The sequence below is a fragment of the Triturus cristatus genome, chromosome 5_2 (genome assembly GCF_964204655.1).
Source record: "Triturus cristatus chromosome 5_2, aTriCri1.1, whole genome shotgun sequence".
NCBI lineage: Eukaryota > Metazoa > Chordata > Amphibia > Caudata > Salamandridae > Triturus > Triturus cristatus.
In genome coordinates this window covers 500,697,878-500,720,878 of record NC_140588.1, presented here as the reverse complement: position 1 = coordinate 500,720,878, position 23,001 = coordinate 500,697,878, and positions in this window count along the sequence as shown.

Below are 23,001 nucleotides of genomic sequence, written 5' to 3'. Positions count from 1 at the left end.
TGTCTGTGACTGCAACTCCCATCATGCTCTTGGCTACAACCCCCTACCCAGCATGCCCATACTTCCTTCCTTTTGACTCCCTGTGAGGGGGTGTGACAGCAATGGCAAGATGGCTGACTGTGCAGTCCTGGTGTTTGTTGGTGCCCAGTTCCCAGCATGGCCTTGTGCTCCCCACAACAGAGCCCAGTGTCAGACATCTTGTCAGTCCATTCCCACTCCCTGTGAGGCAAGCATGGTTCAGTGTGAGCTTGCTGGGCCATGTGGGTGGGTGGGAAATGTCTGTGACTGCAACTCCCATCATGCTCTTGGCTAAACCCTTCTTCCCAGCATGCCCATACTTCCTTCCTTTTGACTCTGCTTCCCTGTGAGGGGGTGTGACAGCAATGGCAAGATGGCTGACTGTGCAGTCCTGGTGTTTGTTGGTGCCCAGTTCCCAGCAGGGCCTTGTGCTCCCCACAACAGAGCTCAGTGTCAGACATCTTGTCAGTCCATTCCCACTCCCTGTGAGGCAAGCATGGTTCAGTGTGAGCTTGCTGGGCCATGTGGGTGAGTGGGGAATGTCTGTGACTGCAACTCCCATCATGCTCTTGGCTTCACCCCCCTTCCCAGCATGCCCATACTTCCTTCCTTTTGACTCTGCTTCCCTGTGAGGGGGTGTGACAGCAATGGCAAGATGTCTGACTGCAGTCCTGGTGCTTGTTTGTGCTCAGTTCCCAGCAGGCCCTTGTGCTCCCCACAACAGAGCCCAGTGTCAGACATCTTGTCAGTCCATTCCCACTCCATGTGAGGCACGCATGGTTCAGTGTGTGCTTGCTGGACCATGTGGGTGGGTGTGGAATGTCTGTGACTGCAACTCCCATCATGCTCTTGGCTACACCCCCCTTCCCAGCATGCCCATACTTCCTTCCTTTTGACTCTGCTTCCCTGTGAGGGGGTCTGACTGTGCAGTCCTGGTGTTTGTTGGTGCCCAGTTCCCATCATGGCCTTGTGCTCCCCACAACAGAGCCCAGTGTCAGACATCTTGTCAGTCCATTCCCACTCCCTGTGAGGCAAGCATGGTTCAGTGTGAGATTGCTGGGCCATGTGGGTGGGTGGGGAATGTCTGTGACTGCAACTCCCATCACGCTCTTGGCTTCACCCCCCTTCCCAGCATGCCCCTACGTCCTTCCTTTTGACTGCTTCCCTGTGAGGGGGTGTGACAGCAATGGCAAGATGGCTGACTGTGCAGTCCTGGTGTTTGTTGGTGCCCAGTTCCCAGCAGGGCCTTGTGCTCCCCACAACAGAGCCCAGTGTCAGACATCTTGTCAGTCCATTCCCACTCCCTGTGAGGCAAGCATGGTTCAGTGTGAGCTTGCTGGGCCATGTGGGTGGTTGGGGAATGTCTGCGACTGCAACTCCCATCATGCTCTTGGCTACACCCCCCTTCGCAGTATGCCCATACTTCCTTCCTTTTGACTCTGCTTCCCTGTGAGGGTGTGTGACAGCAATGGCAAGATGGCTGACTGTGCAGTTCTGGTGTTTGTTGGTGCCGAGTTCCCAGCAGGGCCTTGTGCTCCCCACAACAGAGCCCAGTGTCAGACATCTTGTCAGTCCATTCCCACTCCCTGTGAGGCAAGCATGGTTCAGTGTGAGCATGCTGGGCCATGTGGGTGGGTGGGGGATGTCTGTGACTGCAACTCCCATCATGCTCTTGGCTACACCCTCCTACCCAGCATGCCCATACTTCCTTCCTTTTGACTCTGCTTCCCTGTGAGGGGGTGTGACAGCAATGGCAAGATGGCTGACTGTGAAGTCCTTGTGTTTGTTTGGCTACAAGTCCAAAGAGCGCCCCTGTGCTTCACACAACAGCACCCAGTATGGTGTATCTTTGGCTGATAATTCACTACGGTGTGAGTCAATGCATTCTACACGGTGAGTTGTGTGGAGTTTGTGTTGAGGGGTGTGTGTGTCTCCACATGCTGGCAGGTATGGTCAGAGCTGTCAGTCCTCCTTCCCACCCGGCCAGACATCCCACCATGAAATGTGCTTCCATTGGAGGGCGTGCAAGTTGTCTTTCAGGATGTCGGTCAGTGGTGTCCTGCTTCTGATTGGCGCACAAGCCCTACCAGGGCCTTGTGCTCCCCACAGCAGGACCCAGTGTCAGCCATCTTGTCAGTCATTTTCCACTCCCTGTGATGTGGGCATGGTTCAGAGAGATCTTGATGGGCCAATTTGGAGGGGGAGCATTATCTGTGAATACAAACCCCATCATGCTTTTGGATACACTCACTTCACCTGCATACACAATATTCCTTCCTGTCAGTCAGCTGCACTGTGAGGTAGTGTGTTTGTGGTTGCAAACTGTCTGGCAGTGCATTTTTGGCTTTGTGCCACTGCCTTGCTCTATTTGTTTGTAGGTTGGTACATGTCATGACACAGTTCCAAGTCACTATGAGATGGCAGGTATTGTGTTTGTCTGACTAGCATACACATCTTGGGATGATTGTCTATTGGTTACTGTGGCTTTGCTAACGGTGCATGGTTTCACTGTCCCCTTGCCACACAATATTGAGTATGTTGTTTGTGTACTCACCAGGCTCTGGTATGTCTGCTAGACCATGGACGCTCTCTGGTGGTAGGATGTCCCGCACCTTCTCCTCCCAGGTCCTGAAGTATACTGGTTTGGCAGGAGGGCCACCGCCAGTGCGCTGACTCAAGGCGTGATCTTTCTCGATGGGTTTCTTGACCCTCCTGTGCACGTCATACCACCTGTTCTGGATATCGTCCTTTGTGCGCAACGTTTGTGCTTGTGCGTTCACCTTGTCCACAATCCTCACCCACATCTTTGTTTTCTGTGACATGGGGGTCCTTTGGACCAATTTACCAAACAAATGTGGCTCTACTCTGATGATCTCGTCTACCAGCACTTCTAACTCATCACCTGTGAACTTTGGATTCTTCTTTGGGGGCATGGTGATGGATGGTGGTGGTGAGTGATGTGTGTGTGAGGGTGCAAGTGAGGGTGGGTTAGTGTTGGTTTTGGTAGCTGTATGTGAGGGTGCTTTTGGTGAGGTGCTAATGGTGTGAAAGTTGTGTGATGGTGTTTTCTGCTGGCTGTTGTCTCCTATTTGCAAAGGATCCTGGTAGTGATTGATGTCCTTTATATAGGTGGAGTTGTGGGTGTGTCTTTGTTCCAGGTTTTTTTGGGGGGATTTTTCTTGACTTTGTCATTGCTTGTTTGGTCCTTTTTTTGTATTTTTTCCTTTGGGTTTTCTAGGCATGAAGGAGATGTTCTTCTGACCGAGACGGACGCTGATGTTGGCTCGTGCGGGCTTCTCCGGATCGTTCACGCTGACTTTCTTCTGTGTTTCATACGCGTCGGTCGCGGAGATCTCTATTGCTTAAGGTCCCTGTTTTCTGTGCGTGTCGGTCATGCGGCTTGGGCTCCGTGCGAGTCGGTCTGGTTTTACACGCATTGCATCATACTGCGCAGATCGGACATCGTGGGTACGTGTTGGTTGGGTACATTCCTGGTACGTGTCGGTCGGTGCAACTCGCGTCGGTCTTCTGGGCGAATCACTGTTTTCCCTACAGCTCGGTCGTTCGGCTTGTAATCCGTATGTGTCGGTTGTAATTCACACGCGTTGCATCATACTGCACGGGTCGTACGGCGCCTGTCCATGTCGGTCGGTCTCCGTTCCGGGTCCGTGTCGGTTGGTACGTTTTGCGGCCAGAATCGGAATCGTCCCCTTTGTAGTAATAAAAAATAAACTTTGAGCTGCTTCCATAGCAACTAATAAAATAAATGCCAACAGAGCTTCCTCGCGCTAAAAGCTGTAAGGCACCGCAATGTTTAAGCTGTGTATGGCCAAAGAACAAAAAAGTGGTGCTAGCGCATCCTCGCACTACATTCATACAAGTTCAAAGTAGGGGCCGTGAAAATATGTCAGCGCGGCCACACGCCGCACGCCAAGAGTTCAGATTGATAGCCAAAAGCAAAGGCAGGACGGAGAGCGATTCTCTGCGGCAGTGTGTCCTCGCGCTAATGCCGATAGTTCAAACAAGGAGCGGGGAACAAAGGCAACGTTAAACCGTGCTACAACAGTATGTGCCCTGGAAGAGAGATGAGAATCCAGGCAGCGCGTCCTCGTGCTGTGTGCAAAGCGTCAAGACAGGGAATGGGTGCAGGAAGTTTACAAGCTCTGGAAGTCAAAAGAAAGGAAATCCCACATACATCCAAGGCGTCCTCAAACAGCAGATGAACTCGGGCCAGAACTGAACAAAGGGGCGTGGTCCAGCCATAGGTAGTTAGCCAAGCACCTGAGAATGGGGGCGGCCCTCTTTTAAGGCAGTGAAGTTCAGCAGCCACTGCCCTGATGCTGCATGGGATAGCTAACAACCTGGCCTTCCACCCAGTGCATTATGGGAGAGGTAGTGCTATTCTAGACGTAAGGACCAAGTGCAGGAAGCCTGAGGTGTAACACTCACACACCCATACAGTCACTGATACATCCACTATGAAACCCACAGAGTCACTCACACACCCACTCACAGACCCAACAGGCACTCAAACACCTATACAGCCACTCCCACACCCATAAACTAGCCATACCTCCACTCAGCCACTCATACAGCCACTCATACACCTACTTACAGACCCAGAGAACCACTCATACATTCACTCAAAGACCCACACAGGCACTCACACTCATGTACACACTCATACAGTTAGTGGCACACCCACTCACAGACCCACAAAGCCACTTACACACCCACTCACATACCCAGCACCTGTTCGCACACACCCTTCAACACTCACACAACCACCCACTCACACACTTATACAGCCAGTCACACACCCATTCAGAGACTCAGAAAATGACCCACACACCCATTCAGACACCAATACAGCCACTCACACACTCACGTACAGACCCAGAGAACTACTCACACACCCATTCACTGACCCACACAAGCACTAACACACCCATTCACACACCTACCACACACTCAAACACCCTATTACACACCCACACAACCCCTCACACACCCAAGCACACACACATTCAGCCACTTATACAGCCACTAACAGACACTGACAGCCAAGCACACACCCACTCACCGAACCACTTACACACCCACACAGCTATTGACATACCTACTCACACACCCATACAGCTACTTACACACTTAGTCAAAGATCTAGAAAACCACTCACACACCCACACAACCACAAGACAGCTAATCACACACCCACACAGTCACTCTCACACCCAGTTACATACCCACACAGGCAATAGCACATCCACTCACACACCCATATAGCCCCTCACACAACCACACAGTTACATATACAACTATTACCACAGTGATACAGTTATATAAATTGTAATAGGATATATTTTTATTAAATGTGTTGTTGCTTTGCATTGAATGTGTGCTTTTGGTTGGGAACGGATCTGTGTATCTTTTGCGGATCTTTCTGCAACATAGCCAGCAGACCCCTTTTTTTGCTAAGGATCCGTGGCGAATCCGAGTGAGTAATTAGAAAAAAGGATTTGAAAACAAAAGAACCAGTGTTTGGGAAAGGGGTTGGCTCTGAAAAGAGCCTGTGTGTTTATGGTGTGTAGATGATAATTACACATCGAACAGGATGCAGTCATTTAAGTTGTTGAGGAACCCACTGTTGCCTGGGTCTGTGAAAAAGACTCAATTTTTTCAATGTATTCCGTCTATTTCTTTAGCAAATGTTGTAGAACACCAAGGCAGTATGTGGGAAAAGTGACATTAATTTAGCAACGGTATCCTATATTAGGATTTCCAGTCCTACCCCAGTAATTGTGCCTAAGTCATTGCCAACACAGTGCACATTCAGGATGTTGGCAATCCGCAATGCTTTCAACCAAAGGCAGCCTTTGATTCCGCTTTAACCCTCTCTGGCTCACCCAAGTAATGTCTACATTAGGTAAACCTAGGTCACTGTCAATCTCACTCTTCCTAGCAGTCTCTCTGGCCCAGAACACAAAATTATGGCCCCAAATCTAGACTCTGAACATTTTGGAGACAAGCAGGAGTAGCACACAGGAAAAGGCTGCAGCAGAATGAGGAAGTTTTAAAGATGAAAGGCAGTTACAATGAAGGACAGCAAGTAAAATATGAAAGAACATATTTTATTGAATCGATGAGATGTGCAGGGAACTAAAATTAGGTAGTGACTTTAAGCAAAAAATGAACTCTGTGATCGGCTTTGGAAAAATAAAAAACGTTATGTTGTTTTGGATATGCTTGGAATTGCTAGCAGTCAACCACGATTCCAAAGAGAGGGACAACGGGGCAAGTTTAAAGAGGTCCAACATATGAGCCCCAACAAAGATGTATACAAGAAGTGTATGGAGTTCCTCTGAGTCCAAGTAAAGGAGCAGGGAGATACTAAAGGTAGGGATAAGCCATGGGTAGCCCCACGCAGAAGAGAAAGGAAGGGGAATTCCCCTTTTCGGAACTTGTGCTCTCACACACCTAGCAAGCTAGGTGTCATGCTTCATCATATGACCCTGCCCCTCGTCAGGTCGGCGCTGCAATACCTGATGGGCACCCAGTACGGGGCTCTTTGGCGTGGATCTTTTGTTCCTGCCATTGGGTGCAGTGGGGGTGAGGGGCCTAGTGTGTGTAGATGTGGGAGGGAAGTGAGTTAAAACAGGTCAGTTAGTCCTAGCAGACATTTATTCAAAAGGTAAACTGTCTGATTAAAAGTATAGAGAGTGGCAGTGAACTAGAGGCAATGTATCTAGCTGTATGTGCCCTACTCTCGGTCGGTCAACATGTTTTGTGCCATGTGTGTCAGGAGGATCTGGGCACTTCTTCAGGACCAAAGTGAACGCTATCTACACAACGTGGTAAGTGAAAACTACATACCCCGGTTTCCGGCGGCAGGGTAGGTCACAGACGGAGCGCTCTTGGATGCTGGACCCAAATTGGTGTCCATTTTGACCGCTGGATACTGTTGCAGTCATCACTAGACAACAGTAGAGGTTATTGACCTGAGAACGTGGTATGTAGTTTTCACTTGTGGATCAACATCTTGAATTGGCATCTATTCTTTATGGGGAGCCATTGGAGTTTCCTGAAGTGAGTAGTGATGTGGGTCTGTTTGGGGAGGTGGAGATGAATCTCGCCACGGAGTTCTGAATGCTCTGAAGTCTCTTCAGGAGGTGGTTGTGATTCCTGTGTAGAGGGTATTTCCATAGTCCAGATGGCTGGTAATTAGGGCCTGGGTGACCGTGTGTCTGGTGCTGATGGGGAGCCACTTGAAGATCTTCTGTAGCATGCGAAGTGTGAGGAATCAGGCATAGGAGACTGCATTTATCTGGGATTACATGGTTAGCTTGCTGTCTAGTATGATGTTGAGGTTTCTTGCATTTTCAGTTAGTGTGGATGAGGGTCCTAGTTCCGCTAGCCATCACGAGTCGTTCTACGGGAGGGTTGTGGCTGAAGAACAGCACTTCTGTTTTGTCTGTGTTGCATTTCAGGCAGTTGTTTTTCATCCAGTCGGCGATGCTTGTCATACATCTGCAGAAGTTGGCCCTTGTGGTGGTGGGGTCTTCTGAGAGGGAGAGGATAAGCTGGGTGTCATCTGCGTAGGATATGATGTTTAATCTGTGGGTTCTGACGATGTTGGCCAGGAGAGTCATGTTGATGTTGAAAAGATTGGGACTGAGTGACGAGCCCTGAGGAATGCTGCCAATTATAACTTTGGGCTCCAAGGTGTATGGTGGTAGATGTACTCTCTGGGTTCTACCCATAAGGAAGGAGGTGATCCACTTGAGGGTGTTTCCTTAAATTCCAGTGTGATGTAGCCTCTTGATCAGTGTGTGGTGAGATACACTGTCGAATGCTGCTGAGAGGTTGAGGAGGCTCAGAGCCCCCATTTCTCCTCCTTCAAGGAGGGTTCTGATGTTGTCAGTGACAGCAATCAAGGGAGTTTCGGTACTGTGGTTGGAGCAGAATCCGGATTGGGAGGTGTGGAGAAGATGGATGTTCTCCAGGTGTTGCATGAGTTGGCGATTGTTGGCCTTTTCCTTTTTGGTGGGGAAGGGGAACAGGGAGATGGGCCAGTAGTTTTTGAGGTTGCTGGGGTTGGCGGTAGGTTTCTTGAGAAGGGGTTTCACTTCTGCGTGTTTCCATCTTTCGGGGAAAGTGACCAAGATGATAGAGGCATTGAAAAAGGTGGTGAGCTTGCTGCTGATCCTATTGCTTCCAAGGTTGTAGATGTGGTGCGGACAGGGGTCCATGGGGGCACTGAAGTGGATTGATTTCATGATGGCTGTTGTGTCCTGTGGGGTGAACTGGTCCCAGTTGAAACGTAGGTGGGCTGGGAAAGCATCTGTGGGTGCGTGGGGGAAGAAGCTGGAGGGGGTGGGCTGGGGTTCGAAGTTTTTGGAGATGGTGGAGATCTTGTCAAGGAAGAAGTCTGTCAGTTTGTTGCAAACTTCTTATGATGGGGTGATGCTGTTTTTGGTGGCGGTGGGGTTAGAGAACTCCATGACTTTGAATAGTTCTTTGCTGTGGTTGGAGTTGGCTTCGATGCGGTCCGCAAGTGTGTTCTTTTAAGTTTCTCGCAGAAGCTGATCGCAGTGGTTAAGGGCCATCTTGCAGGGGGTCTTGTCTGCTGTATCCTTGCTGGAGCGCCATTTGCTTTTTAGTTGCTTCCAATCGCTCTCAGATCTTTGTTGTACCATCTGGCCTGTTTGGTGGATCTCCTGTGTCTGCTGGGTCTGATGGAGGCAATGTTGTTGGCGCAGTTGGTGATCCAGGTGGTGAAGTTTCTGACAGCCCAGCCTGGCCCAGGTTGGGAGCCGTTTTCAGGTGGGAAATTTTGAGGGTGTCGGACCACTAGCTCTCTGATACTTTGTTCCTGCTGCATTGGGGTGTGCTGTGAAGCTTGGGGCAGTGATGGAGGTGCTTGTGATGCTGAAGAGAATGATGGTGTGGTCTGTCCAAGTGAGTTCAGAGACGTGGCCGAACTTGGCTCTGTTGCTTGAGATGATGATAGGGTCAAGCGTGTGTCCTGTGATGTGAGTGGGGCTGGTGACCAATTGGGTGAGTCTGATGTTGTTCATGCTTTTGCAAAGGTTTGTAGTGTTGGCATCGTTGATGTTGTTGCAGTGGAAGTTGAGATCTCAGATGAAGATATAGTCTCTGGAGTCCATGGCGAGCGGGGCTATGAAGTCTGGGGTGGTGTTGCAAAAGCTGGGGTGCGGGCCTGGAGTTCTGTACGCAAGGGTGCCTCTGATGGTGGATTTTCCATCTGTTTGGAGTTTGAAATTTAGGATTGAGGTGTCGTTGTCTGTGGTGGTGGTGCAGTGGATGGTCTCTCTGTGGATGATAGTGATTCCGCCTCTGTGTTTGTTGACCCGGTCCCGAGAGAGTGCTATCTTGTAGCCGTCTGGTGTTGCTGAGGGATTGTCAGGAGCGGATGGGGGTGAGCCAGGTTTCAGCAAGGAAGATGTCGGGGGTAAGGCTGGTGATGATGTCCCAGATTTTGGTGGTGTACTTGCAGCGTGATTGTGTGTTGAGAAGGAGACAGTCAAACTGTCTCAGTGTAGGAGTGGTGTGATGTTTGTTCACTCGGGGGTAGTTGTTGTGGTGGTGGGAGCTCAGGTGCGGTACTGGAACGAGACGGAAAGCGGACAAAAAGGCGGCAAAAGCAGGAGAGACATTGTGAAAGGCAAAGCAGAAAGCAAAAGTGCTGAGAAATAAGGCAAAGAAATAAAGAAAGCTGCCAGAGAAAGGGCAAAGACAGGAGAAGGAAAGTGGGCAGAGAAAGCACATAAAATGGATAAAGAGAATGGGCAGAAAAGGGCATAGAAAGGCTAAAGAGAGCAAAGCAGAGTCAAGTGTCATAGAGGGTCAAAGCAGAAATAGGGCACCAGCTGCTCACGGTGGTGAGGTGAGCTGGTCAGGGATATGCTCCCTGAAATATCCACTCACTCACATGTCCACTCAACCGCTCACACAGCCAGTCACCCACCCGTACAACCACTCATATACCCATTTATACACCCATACTCAGACACTTACACAACCTCTTACACACTGACATAACCATTTTACATGTAATGTAAAGATAAATGTTTTCTATATTTTATTTTCAGACATCTACTTGTGTTTATAGAGGAATGGAACGTGGAACGGTAAGGTGAAAAAACAAGCAATTGTGCTTGTTGGCAGCATCCATAAACTGGGCAATAGATGACATTATTAGTGCATATGGCATTTGCCACAATGAGTCACCCTGTCTTGCAGTTTTGGTGAAACAGTGAGGATGGTAATCATCTGAATGAGTAGTAAGGGTTCCACAGATGGTCCACCTGCTGCTGATGATGCACCACCTGCCCTCTCTCTCACCATCCTGTCATACGTCCTTGTTTATGTATTTCAAATGTTTCCACACAGATGATGTGTCATGTGAATACTTCTTACCGTACCTCTCAACAGTTTCTTGCTGCATATATTGCATTGGACAATTTTTGCAAGATTTTTCTTTACTCTTGAAGGGATAGAGAAATACTTTCAAACATCAGAGGACCTCTTTGAAAGTGGTAAGTCTTCTTCTTCGTACTGCTCTTCCCCCCATCTCTTCTATCTTCAACAGAAGACACCCTGACTTTAACACTCTGTACTTTTGAAGGAAATCCACAAAAAGGATGGAGCTACAGTTTTTAGTCTAGCTTCAGAGAGATGTAAAACCCAAATAAGTGATTTGGGGTGTGGTTTACTATGTGCATGGTTGGTGAATTAGTGTATCCAATGAGAATTCGAGGTTTGGATGTGTTCCTGGAATCGTGGCGGATCCGTGGTGGCATCATGGTGGATCTGCGCATTCGCCAAACTCGTAAAATAAATAAGTATGTTGTGAACACACAGATATGCTTCCAAATATAATAGGAATGTATGGATATGGTTTATCTGATGTAAATGTTACCATTTGTGGAGCCTGTATATAATATTTATATATCTTTTTAACATTTTATCAAATTTCTGATTCCACCATGATTTCATCACAGGAACAAATAACCATTGAGTACTCATATGGGCTCCCTTCTCAAATTCGCGGTGGCCCCTGGATTGATAAAATGAATAAAAAAAGAAAAAACAACTGGTGGATTGCATTTATAGAAAGACTGCATAACTTGCCTCATCTTGATTTGTTAATTGATCCTTTTGAAATGTATAATAAGAATAAATGTGTGAATAAAATGTATTTATAAACTTGTAAAAATGTACATTACTAAATTGAACTTGATAAAGCTGGGTTCCGCTACAGAAATTTTAACAAGGAACCGCAGGCCGATGTCTCTTTTTTACCTTCTGAGAAGTGTAAAGGGGAGAAACAACTCATTCTAAACTGTTCGAATTTCCAATAATAACCAGGGCTCAAAGATGACAGACTCCAACTTCAGTTTAGGGGATTTATTACAAAGTTAAAAACAACTGGATATACAAGCACCTCAAGACGAGGTTGCAGAAATACATAGGAACTAATACAAAACCAAACCTATGGATTAATCTGATCCGGTGGATCATGAAGAGAATAAACAACTCCAAGAATACGACACAAGCAAGAACTGCTCCAACATTTAGATCAGACTTCATTGGCGGCTAGAAAGTAAAAAGCATTGGATTATCCCTACACTATCTCTAAGGTGACATCCCTAATTAGCATTTCCCACACAAAATCAATAAAAAGGTGTCAGCTTGTGAATACTTCCTAAGAAGTACATTCACAATGTAAGTCAGATGACTAAAGCTACAGAGTTCGTTCTCAGATACTCTTCCCAGATCAATCCTCTATTCCCTTCTCCTAACTCATCCTGTCTCCTTCTGCCTCTCCTCCCTCGGGCGCTTTCCCTAATACAAAACGCAAAGATGTAAAACACGCCCACAGATCACCTCATGCTAACGGACACCTCTCCTAGGTAGTTTTCCACCTTCTTTTCCATGTGCATTCCGTTGACCTTGGATTCCAGGCCTCCTCAGTGAGAAAGAACACCGATTCCCAATTATTGATTGCATGTTTACAAAGTAACACTTCTCCTCTATGCCTAACTCCTAAAACAAAAGGCATTAGTTCTAACTAACAAAGGCAGCTTCTTACACCTGCAACTGAAACGTGAGAACAGAACATTTCTGCATGCACGTGAAATCCGATGACTACTTCTAAAATGAGAGCTTACCAGGGAAATTACATTTACAGGCCTGCACAATTCAGCTAACATAAGAACAAAACGAATAGGACTTTCATAGCAGAACGTAAACATTCATTTAGGCCTTTACACATCAGGAATTAAACACATTAATAATGCTTTTGCTGCAAACGTCTAATATCATTACATATTCAGCATATCTCGTTATTTCTTTGTGCAATCTTCATCATGGTGCACCTTTGAAACAAAATGCATTTCACTACACATGAGCTTTTTCGTTAAGCCATTGCATTATACTAAAGGTTACAATTTCAAACCTAAACAGCATTTAATATCTTTTTGCATAACACGAAATACTTCTATATGATTTCATCTGCACAGTATAATTACGTCACAATCCTAATAACCAATATTAATACAACACAAGAATATATGCGGGTGCGGACTATCTGTGATTATGATGCACCTCTACAATTTTAGAGCACCATCACGCTCTATCAAACTTACAGGTGAAATTCTAATACAATTTATATTTTTTAAACTGTGAAATTTACTAAAAAAACAAAGGTTACACAGATGTTATAGTTAAGAAATAGCATTAATAAAACATGGAAATTCCCTGAAAAAACCAAAGGTTACAGGGCCATTCTAGTTAGGTTTAAATAAAAGAATTAAACAAAAATAGAAATCCTCTGAAGGGGGGCATGGCCTGGTAGGCAATGGAGTAAGATGTGCATTCCCTGCTCCCCGTGTCCCCAAGCCCATCGGGACGCCATTGACCGCCACGGGGAGATCAAGCTAGCACCTTGCAGCCCCAACGACTTCTGCTGCTGCCCCGCTACTAACTGAGGCGGTCGAACACTGTGGCGATGGAGCCTACATCAGCCGACTCAACAAGGAGGCCTGCGCCAGTAGAGGCAGGCCGTTGGCACCATCTTCCCTCTGACGACTGCTGAACCGCTTACGCTGCAGTTTGCGGTGAGGAGCTCAGACTGACCTGCTGGCTCTGGGCCTTGTGGCGGGCCCGAGATCTGCTGAGGAAGGGATCCCCTGAAATCGTCAGATGCGACACCCATCGACAGTGGTGAGGAGAGGGCCAGCCCCAGATGGGCCCTGGCGCTGACAGCCTTCTTCTCCGCCCTGCTGCACAATTGCCGCCCCCCACCCCCTTGGGAGAGGAATGCATTTCCCCAGAAGTTGATCTCCCTACCTGCAGTGGGACAGCCTATTGTGTCCAGAAGAGATCTGTCGTGCTCGGACTAGGCTCTCACTGCTGGTGGATGCTGAAGGCTGCTGTGCCCCTCCCGCTGAGACGAGCGCGTTGCAGACTACAAGGCGAGCGAAGGGGCATGCTAGCCAGTCAGGAGGTGAGCAACCGAGAAGCTTGGGTCCCTGCACCCTTTGCTGTTGACGGGGGCCCCCCACTTGGACTCACTGGGGAGGTGCAACTGCCTGCTTCCTCGGGGCTGGAGGAGGACATTGCCTCCTTGCCATCTGGTGATGTGCCCTGCTGCCCTGCTGTCCTGCAGAAGGGTATCTAACTGCAACTGCGGGCTGAGATGCATGGCATAGCTTGCCCGAAGAGATGCAGGGGGCAGAAATGAATCACGGCTAGGGACCTGGGAGCAGGAAACTCAGTGGGGTTTGAGAGAGAACCCCCAGAATACACCAGCATTACTGCCCCACCCTTGATTGAGATCAGAAGCCTTACTTATCAATGAGCCACTCCACGCAAACGATACATGCACAACAAGAAAGCCTCACATAGGTGGTGATCTAGACAGCTGCAACTAGGGACTGACGTGGTCTGCTGGAGAAATCCCCCCTGAGGAAGCTGGCTGAATGTGACATCCAGACCCACGTGTGACACCCTCCAATAGCTGCCATGCAGACCAAGACAACTACCATACTTGATAGAGTACGTACTCTTACAGATCCCCACATTGGAGGATTGATCTCAGGTGCAACGGAGCAGTGCCTAGACTAAGAGGGGGCACATACCTTGAACTGTCGGGAGTGGCAAGGCTCAGCTTCCACTGCGGGAGTGTATATGAAGCAGACTTTGCTATCTACCAGCTACTGCCCCAAACTTGGGGAGAGCCAACCTGAAGAATATTGCCTGAGCTTTGTAAGCTAAATAGTGCCCCTTAACGAAGAGACACTGATAGCAGCGGCCCTCTTGATGGAAGTCTTCACTGGGGCGGGACAGGCCCTGGCACCCCCATGGGTTTGTGGCTTGATAGCATACGCCACCACACTATGCCACATTCGAAAGTGGCAAAGGACAATTCAGTGATGTCCTTCTGGAGCAAGTCTCCGCAAGTAGGTGAGACTGTACCACCCCTACCCCTGTCTCCTGGAGAGGTGAGTCATCCTCTGTCCTCATTACTCAAGAATATATGGACCGCTTCCTACAAGAAATTTGTACACATTTTACCTCACTCAAAGATGAATTAAAGTCCTGCCTACGCGACATTCTGAGAGATGCCTCTGAAATAGGAGAAAGAGTGTATGACCTCGAAAGGACAGTCAACGCCAGGTCTGAAGTCAGGAGGAGCTGTGGAGGCGAGTGACAGCCTTTGAAGAACAGAATATCGATGCGCAAACCAAGCAGGATGTTTTGGAAAATAGAAGTTGCCGCAACAACAACTGCATCCGGGGTTTCCTAGGAATGCTGAAGGCAGCTACATTATGTTCTTCTTGGCGGAGCTTCTGCAAGCAGCCCGTGGGAGTGGAGATTCCCCCCACCCGCTTTGGATAGGGCCCACAGGGTGACTGCCGCCAACAGTCATGCAGAGAGGGTCCCCGATATCCTGACCAGGGTACATTCTTCACAGAGAAAGTGATGATCATGCTGCAGCCAGGGATAAAACTGAGCTAATCTTTAAAGGCTTTGCAATACAACTCGACCAAGACCTTTGTCGGATCAATGTAAGCTACGTAACATGGGAGTCCGCTATCAATGGGGTCACCTCATTGCTCTTTCGTTCCAAAGGGAAGGCGGATTTCACTCAATTAGATTTTTAATTGAAGGAAAAACACTGCTAGGAATACCTGATGAGGCTCAGGGAGGGTGCCTCCCCGCCCGAGACCTCCCAGAGGCGAGATATCAATCCTAAATGGTCCACGGTCCCACTATGCCAGCCCGGCAAATACCAAGCAGATACATCTTTACAAAAAGCAAAGCAAGATATTATTCAACATCTCCGTAGCCTTAGAGGGGATGCCTACCCTGCTCGTTCAACCAACGGCTCCCTTTGAACTTGAACCCAAACACCACCCAGAGCGACTCCACATCTATGGGAACGAACTGCCACTGCTGGCCCCTCTCCTTGCTGCGAGTGGCTTTGGGCCTCAAGGTCTGGAGGAGCTTTGGCAACTCTTGGACCTCACCACCTCAGCAACCTCCCTGATAGTCACCCCCCTGTTGACTTTCTCCACTGGAGGATGACTTCTTTGGCAGGTTTGGAGCACCTCTGTGCCAACCTACACAAGATGAAGAAGTCGCAGTTGGACCCTGTTGGTCTGTCGTTACTACTTGTTGTACACTGTTGAGGGATAAACTGGAAGCCTTACAGGCTTATTACCAACAGTTATATGCTCAGGACGACCTCTCCCCTGTGTGGCTTCATTCCTACCTAACTGAGTGTGAGTGGGACCCCTCGCACCCACAATACACTGCCCTTTTAGATGAACCGATCTCTGTCGACGAATTATGCACTGAGGTTCGGGTTCTTCCCCTGGTCAAAACATTCAGTCCTGATGGACTCCTGGTCCTCTTTTATAGGCTCTTTCTGCCTCACTTCCAGGACCATTTGCTGAGACTCTTCAACTCCTTCACACAAGACAGGGGCCACACTACCACAATGGCAACCGCAGAGATATCTCTCTTACTCAAAGCAGGCAAAGATCCAACCCTATACTCCTTTTACCGCCTCATAGCACTACTTAATACTGATGCTAAACTCGTCACCAAAATAGTAGGCAGACAATGTTCGACGCATAGCACGCCTAGTAGAAAAATCGCATCAATATGACATCCTTGGCATGCCTTCTCTCGCCTGATGCAGAGAAGGCCTTCAACAGGGTGAAATGGTCTTATTTATACACAGTGCTGAATAGAATAGGGTTGGAACAGGGCTTCATCACCAAAATTATGGCCTCATACATGGCACCAGTAGTCATGTGTGTGTGTGTGCGTGTGTGTCTGTGTGTGCGTGCGTGTGTGTGTGTTTGTGTGTTTGTATATTTTGCTAGGCTAGATATATAGCTAGATATATAGATAGACCAAAGGTTACAGGGACGTTAAAGTTAGGAATTGGCATTTAAAAAAACCTCAGAAATTCACTGAAAAAAACAAACTTTACAAGAATGTTATAGTTAGCAAATAGAATTTAAAAAACTTAGAAATTCACAAAAATAACAAAGGTTACAGGAACGTACTAAAACATTCCTGTAACCTTTGTTCTTTGTGTGAATTTCTAACTAAATAGGGTCAGATTTTGCTCATACAAAACCAGAGAAATTCAGCCTTTATAGTTACCTGAGTTAACTATAACTCATGCCCCCGCAATGCACTGCTTATGACCTCACATATTACATCACTCATGACATTGTCAGTGACAGTTCAGTATGAACCCAATCAACTATCACCACACACCATTACTTTATCATATCTTGCATTCTCTTGTTACAGTCTTGCTTTTTTAGAAAACACACAAAGCACAGAAACAGTTTGTATACATGCAAAGAGAAGGAGTGGGGAATTTCCATGCCGGTTGTCAGAGATGTAAAGATTACTCCAGTAGCCACGTGAAGTGACATAACTGTATTGTAGCAATACACTGGCACAGAATACAGAGGGTGAGGGTCACACATCTGCTGCTCTCCCCACCAACAGTTCCTTATAGAATCCCCATCACTCAGCATTCTAAATTACATCACTGTAAACAGATTATAATGGTGTAAGCTGGATGTACATATATATATATATATATTCACTGAAAAAACCATAGGTTTCACACATGTTATAGTTAGCGGAAATTTTACTGATAAAAAACCAATGAAATTCCCCCGTTATAGTTAGTGCAGGCAACTATAACTCACGCGACCGCAATCCTCTGCTGATGCTAATACTGTATTTAGACACTTATTTGCCCATGTCTTCTTCCATACATTTTTAGCTATACATATATTACAAATATTTTTTTTTCATAAAGACACATATGTCATCAGCAGAAGATTGTGGTCGCGTGAGTTATAGTTGCCTGCACTAACTATAACGGGGGAATTTCATTGGTTTTTTATCAGTAAAATTTCCGCTAACTATAACATGTGTGAAACCTATGGTTTTTTCAGTGAATTTGCAAGGTTTTTTAAATGCTAATTCCTAACTATAACGTGTGTGAAACCTATGTTTTTTTCAGTGAATTTGTACGGTTTTTTAAATGCTAAGTTACTTTACGCCATTCGTGGCGTGCGCGCCCACTTAACGCAGTTCGTTCCATGCGCGCACGGTGCGCTTCGCGCACCGTGCGCGCACAGTGAGCACGCGGTGCGCTTCGCGCACCGCGCGCCCACTTTACGCAGTTAGTGCCGTGCACGCACGGTGGGCACGCGGTGCGCTACGCGCACCGCGTGCCCACGTTACGCTAGATGGGCCATGTACGCACGATGCGCTTCGCGCACCGTGCGCACATCGAGGACATATGATGCACTACGTTTTGAAAGGTAAAATTTTAATTTTTCGTACCTGTTATAAGCCATGCACAAATGGTGCACTTCGGGCACTATTTGCACACGGGGTGGGGAGAGTGTGGATAATTTTTTTTTTTTTAATATTTTTTACCGTACGCGTACGGTAAGCGTAATCGGCAAAATTAGCGAAAAAATAAAAATTCCGTTTTTGCCCTTGGGGGATCTTTGGGGACTCCCTCAACATGGCTATGTGTGTGGGAGCTGTCTAAACAGCCCCTTTACATGTTTTTGTGCTTTGTATTTCACTCATCACTCTCAGTGCGAGAGAGAAAATGGCGGCCGCCGCTTCCTGGTTTCGGCCGATTCGAATGTTTACTAAGATCTAAGAGCCAATCAGAATCGCGCTCGCGCACGCCACCGTACGCGTACCGTAAGCGTACCGTAAGCGCACCGTAAGCTGGCTCAGATATATATATTGATTTAAAGGCTATTTTCTCAGAATCTACTGAACAGATTTACACCAAACCTACAAAAGGCACTTCCTTGACCTGAGGACTACCTCTCTGCCAAATTTCTAGTAATTCTGTTCAGCCGTTCGGGCTGTAGCCCTGTCTAAAGGTCCTATGGAAAAATGCATGGGAAAAACGCGTTTTGGGACCCCCCTTTTATCTCAGCCCCCGCTTGACGAATCCCCCCGAGACTTTCAGGGTAGGAGCGGAGCATAGCGCCCACCTATTTTGAAAAATTCGCGAGGATTCGTTGACCGGCGCCAAAGTTATTCAAAATAGAATGTTGCGGATTTCCTATGGAAACGTGGTCCTAACTATAACTACCTACTGGCGACCGCCAGTAGGTAATATATATATATATATATATATATATATATATATATATATATATATATATATATATATATATATATATATATATATATATATATATATATATATATATATATATATAAAATATATATATATATATTATTCACCAAAATTCTCTTCACAAGGAAGACACCACACACCAGAGAGTACGAGTTATATTATTTTAGTGCAAACGTGCAATTATCACCACTGAACCACCACCAATGCGTTTCAACCTCCCCGGGTCTTGGTCACGGTATATATATATATATATATATATATATATATATATATATATATATATATATATATATATATATGTGTATATATATATATATATATATATATATATATATTCCATATGCAACTGCTCCCAGTTGAAGACACCACACACAACGTTTTGCTTTCACCCTTTATTGTCTGGGAGGCAGCAGCAGGCTAAGACACATCCATCACAGCATCGAGTAACACCATGTCTGCCATACGCGTTTCGGATATGTTCCTTGTTCACTGGCTGGCGTATACGGGGGAAAGGAGCAGCTTTGCTGATTTTAAACAGATGGTTTCAAGTGATGTTCCCGCCCCACTGGGCGTGTGCTTGCTAGGCACTCTGGGTGACGTAGTCCTTTGCATAGTGCTGTCCATAGTGGTTGTTGCTTAACCTTCACCTCCCCAAATACAATCCCGTTGGGTCGTTGTGCGGAAGAATCCCGCTCGCTGCTTTAGTGACGCGTGTGGTGTCTTCAACTGGGAGCGACGACGATTGGAATATATATATATATATATATATATATATATATATATATATATATATATATATATATATATATATATATATATATATATATGTATCAAATACCCACGTACACTGGAAAAGTTAGTTAAACACTGCATCAAACCAAATATCAAAAGGTAAAATAACAATACACTAAGAGGTGTATTTACAGGCCCCTTGTGCCACCGTAGCGTCACTTTTTGTGATGTTCAGGTGGTGCTAACAACAAAAATATATGTAGGAGGCCACCCAAAGCCACTATGCATGGCTTTGAATGGCCTCATAGATTTGGAGTAAGACAAGGCTGCGCAAACCTCTGCTTTGCCTTACTTTGCGCTTGGAAGGCATCCCAAGGACATTGCGGTGGGTGTTCCCAATCAAAACCCATGGATTTTGACGCTACCCCAGATTTACAAGAGCATGTAAACCAGGGGAAGCTCCAAATCCTTATGCCTTTGAGGTGAAGCGTAACGAGGAAAAACATCTTTATTTATCCTTGGTTGTTCCTCTTTCTATGTGTGCTGCATTCTGCAGCACACATAGAAAGAGGGAAAAGCCTCAATGGATTGTTACTGTGCAGGAAGGTTCACCTTCCTGCACAAAAACAATCCTACAAGCAATGGAGGCACCCTTACATGATGGTGAAAGGGTGCCTGCGTTGGCGCTAGGCTGCCGAAATGGCACCAGAGCAGAGGGAAAGGACAGGAATACACTGTGCCCTTATTTATGGAGGGCTTACAACGCTGTTGCATCAGTTTTAGTGACACTGCAACAGCATTAAAAAATGCACCACTGTGCGCCATATTTACAAAGTGAAGCATCTAGGCAGATGCGTCACTTTGTAAACCCCTACGCCACATTATGCCTGTATCAGGTATAATGAATGCAGGGTGGGCGTTCCCCGTAAAAAAAAAGGCTCAAAGAAGTGACGCAGTGAAATCTATGAGTTCACCGCATTAAATCTTTTTGCCTGCTTCACATCAGGCGTAAGGACTGACGCAGGCCCTTTTACATGGACTCGCCCATGTGTAATCACACATTTCTGGAGTTGCCCCTGTTTTGCGACACACTCCAGCAATGCGTCATTACTGCGCCACCAGATAAGTCAGGATTCCTGCCGTATCTGGTCAATCCTTGCAACATGGAGCGCCATACTGTAAATATGGCGCATCCAAGGTGTTGCAAGGAGGGCGCAATGAAAGTGTTGCGTCGCTGTTTTCAACCAGCGATTAAACACTTTTCATAAATGAGGGCCTGTATTGCATTAATAAGGCGCATTTCTGCCCTTTCACTTTGGCGTAGGGCAGGGCAGCAAGTTGACTTTCTGCACTGCCCTATGCCATATCCCCATGAATGAGGCCCTATTTTACTATAATAGAACAGGCAAAGTTGCGAGCATTAAAATACACTCAGGGGCTTATTTACAAGCTTCTTGCACCGCCAGTACGTCACTTTTTCCCATAATAAAAGTGATGCACCTGCAGCGCAAGGGGCTTGTAAATAAGCCCCTCAGTTGCTTAACACAGAATGTGTAAAGAATATTAACTGTTATGTTATGTTATGTTAAATGAACTTCTAGAGCGCACGTACACCCAAAGGTTTCATGGCGCTATTGCAATATCGTACTAGATCGAGAGGTTACTGGTAGGCTTGAACGAATAAGAGAGTTTTGAGGAGGGATCTAAAGTGAGGATAGGATATTTCAAGTCTGAGTTCAGTAGGAAGGGAATTCCATGTGTGTGGTGCTAAGTAAGAGAAACTAAGCCCGCCGTGTTTTTTCCGGTTAAAGCGGGAGGGGGTGAGGAGGTTGGCCTGTGACGAGCGGAGAGCACGCGAGGGGAGGTAGCGAGTGATTAGAGAAGAAATGAAAACAGGCCCGCTACCAGTTAGGGCTTTAAAGATGGTACAGCCCAATTTGAACAAGCAGCGTTTGGCAACTGGGAGCCAATGAAGAAGTTTCAACAAGGGGCGGACGTGTTGAGTGCGAGATTGGTGAGTAATAAGACGTGCAGCCTGATTCTGGACTAACTGAAGACGGTGAAGTTGATAGATAGGAATGCCAACATAAAGAGAGTTGGCATAGTCAATCCGGGAGATGACTAAGGCCATAAGTATCACAGTAAGGGCCTCGGTGGTAAAAAATCTAGCAATCTTCCGGATTCTACGCAGATGGAAAAAACAAGAGGAAGTAACTGCACCAATCTGGGGCTTCAAAGACAGATCATTACTGATCACTACCCCAAGGCTCTTAACCGATTTGGAGGGTGTAGGAGAGGTTCCTAACGAAGGGGGCCAAAAGTTGTCATTCCAGGGATTCGAGGGGCCGGTCAACACCAGCTCGGTCTTATCAGGGTTGAGTTTTAGTTGGCTGGTGTTCATCCAATCCCTGATAAAACACAAAGTGGCCTGGAAGCTGGAAACAGACGCAGTGGTGGGGTTGATGTTAAACACGAGTTGAAGGTCGTCTGCATAATTGAGGCAGACTACTTCAAAATTACGAAGTGAGTAGATTAAGGGAGCCATATAAAGATTAAATAATAAAGGAGATAAAGAAGAGCCCTGTGGGACGCCACAGGTAAGAGTGTTTTTTTTGGCTGAGAAGGTAGCAAGGCGAACGGCCTGCGAGCGGTCCCCCAAAAATGAGGAGATCCATTTTAGAGCAGTGCCCTGAATGCCAGCATCTCTGACACGGTCGATCAAAAGTTTGTGATCGACCGTGTCAAAGGCTGCCGAGAGGTCCAAAAGGACGAGGGCCTGGGAGAGATTGTTATCAGCTCCCCTGCGAAGTTCATCCATCACAGCGAGGATGACCAACTCTGTAGAGTGCGCAGGCCTAAAACCGGCCTGGTGAGGGTCAAAAAAAGAGGAATATTCAATAAAAGAACTGAGGCATTGTGTCACATGGGCTTCCAAGATTTTGCTCAGGTAGGGAAGGAGAGAGATGGGGCGGTAGTTAGTGAGATTGGTAGGATCAGCTTGGGGTTTCTTCAGGATGGGAATAATTTCAGCAGCTTTAAAGGAAGTGGGGACAACTCCTGTTTGTAATGAGTTATTAAGAAACGCAAGCGGGGGATCGGGATAAGAGAGAAAGGCATCTTGGAGGAAGGGGGGAGGGCAAGGATCTGAAGGGGAGCACGAGCTGACCTTTTTAAGAAGTGTAAAGAACTCTTCTTTGGAGATCAGGGGAATAGAATCAAGGAACTGAGTATTTTTGGGTGAGGTCCCCAGAACTGATTGGGGGATGGACGGAGGGATACTCTTCTTGATAGTAGAGATTTTCTGGATGAAAAAGTTATTAAGAGCATCACAGAAATCCTGGGTCGGTGCTGATTTAATAGTGACTCTATCAGGAAGAGATAATTCGTTAACAATGGAAAAAATATCTTTGGTCGTAGTAGATGAATTAGTGATTTTTTGTGAAAAGTACGAGGATTTGGCTGTTAGAATGGCTTTTTTGTAGGCAGTTAGCAGTTTAGTGAAGGTATCT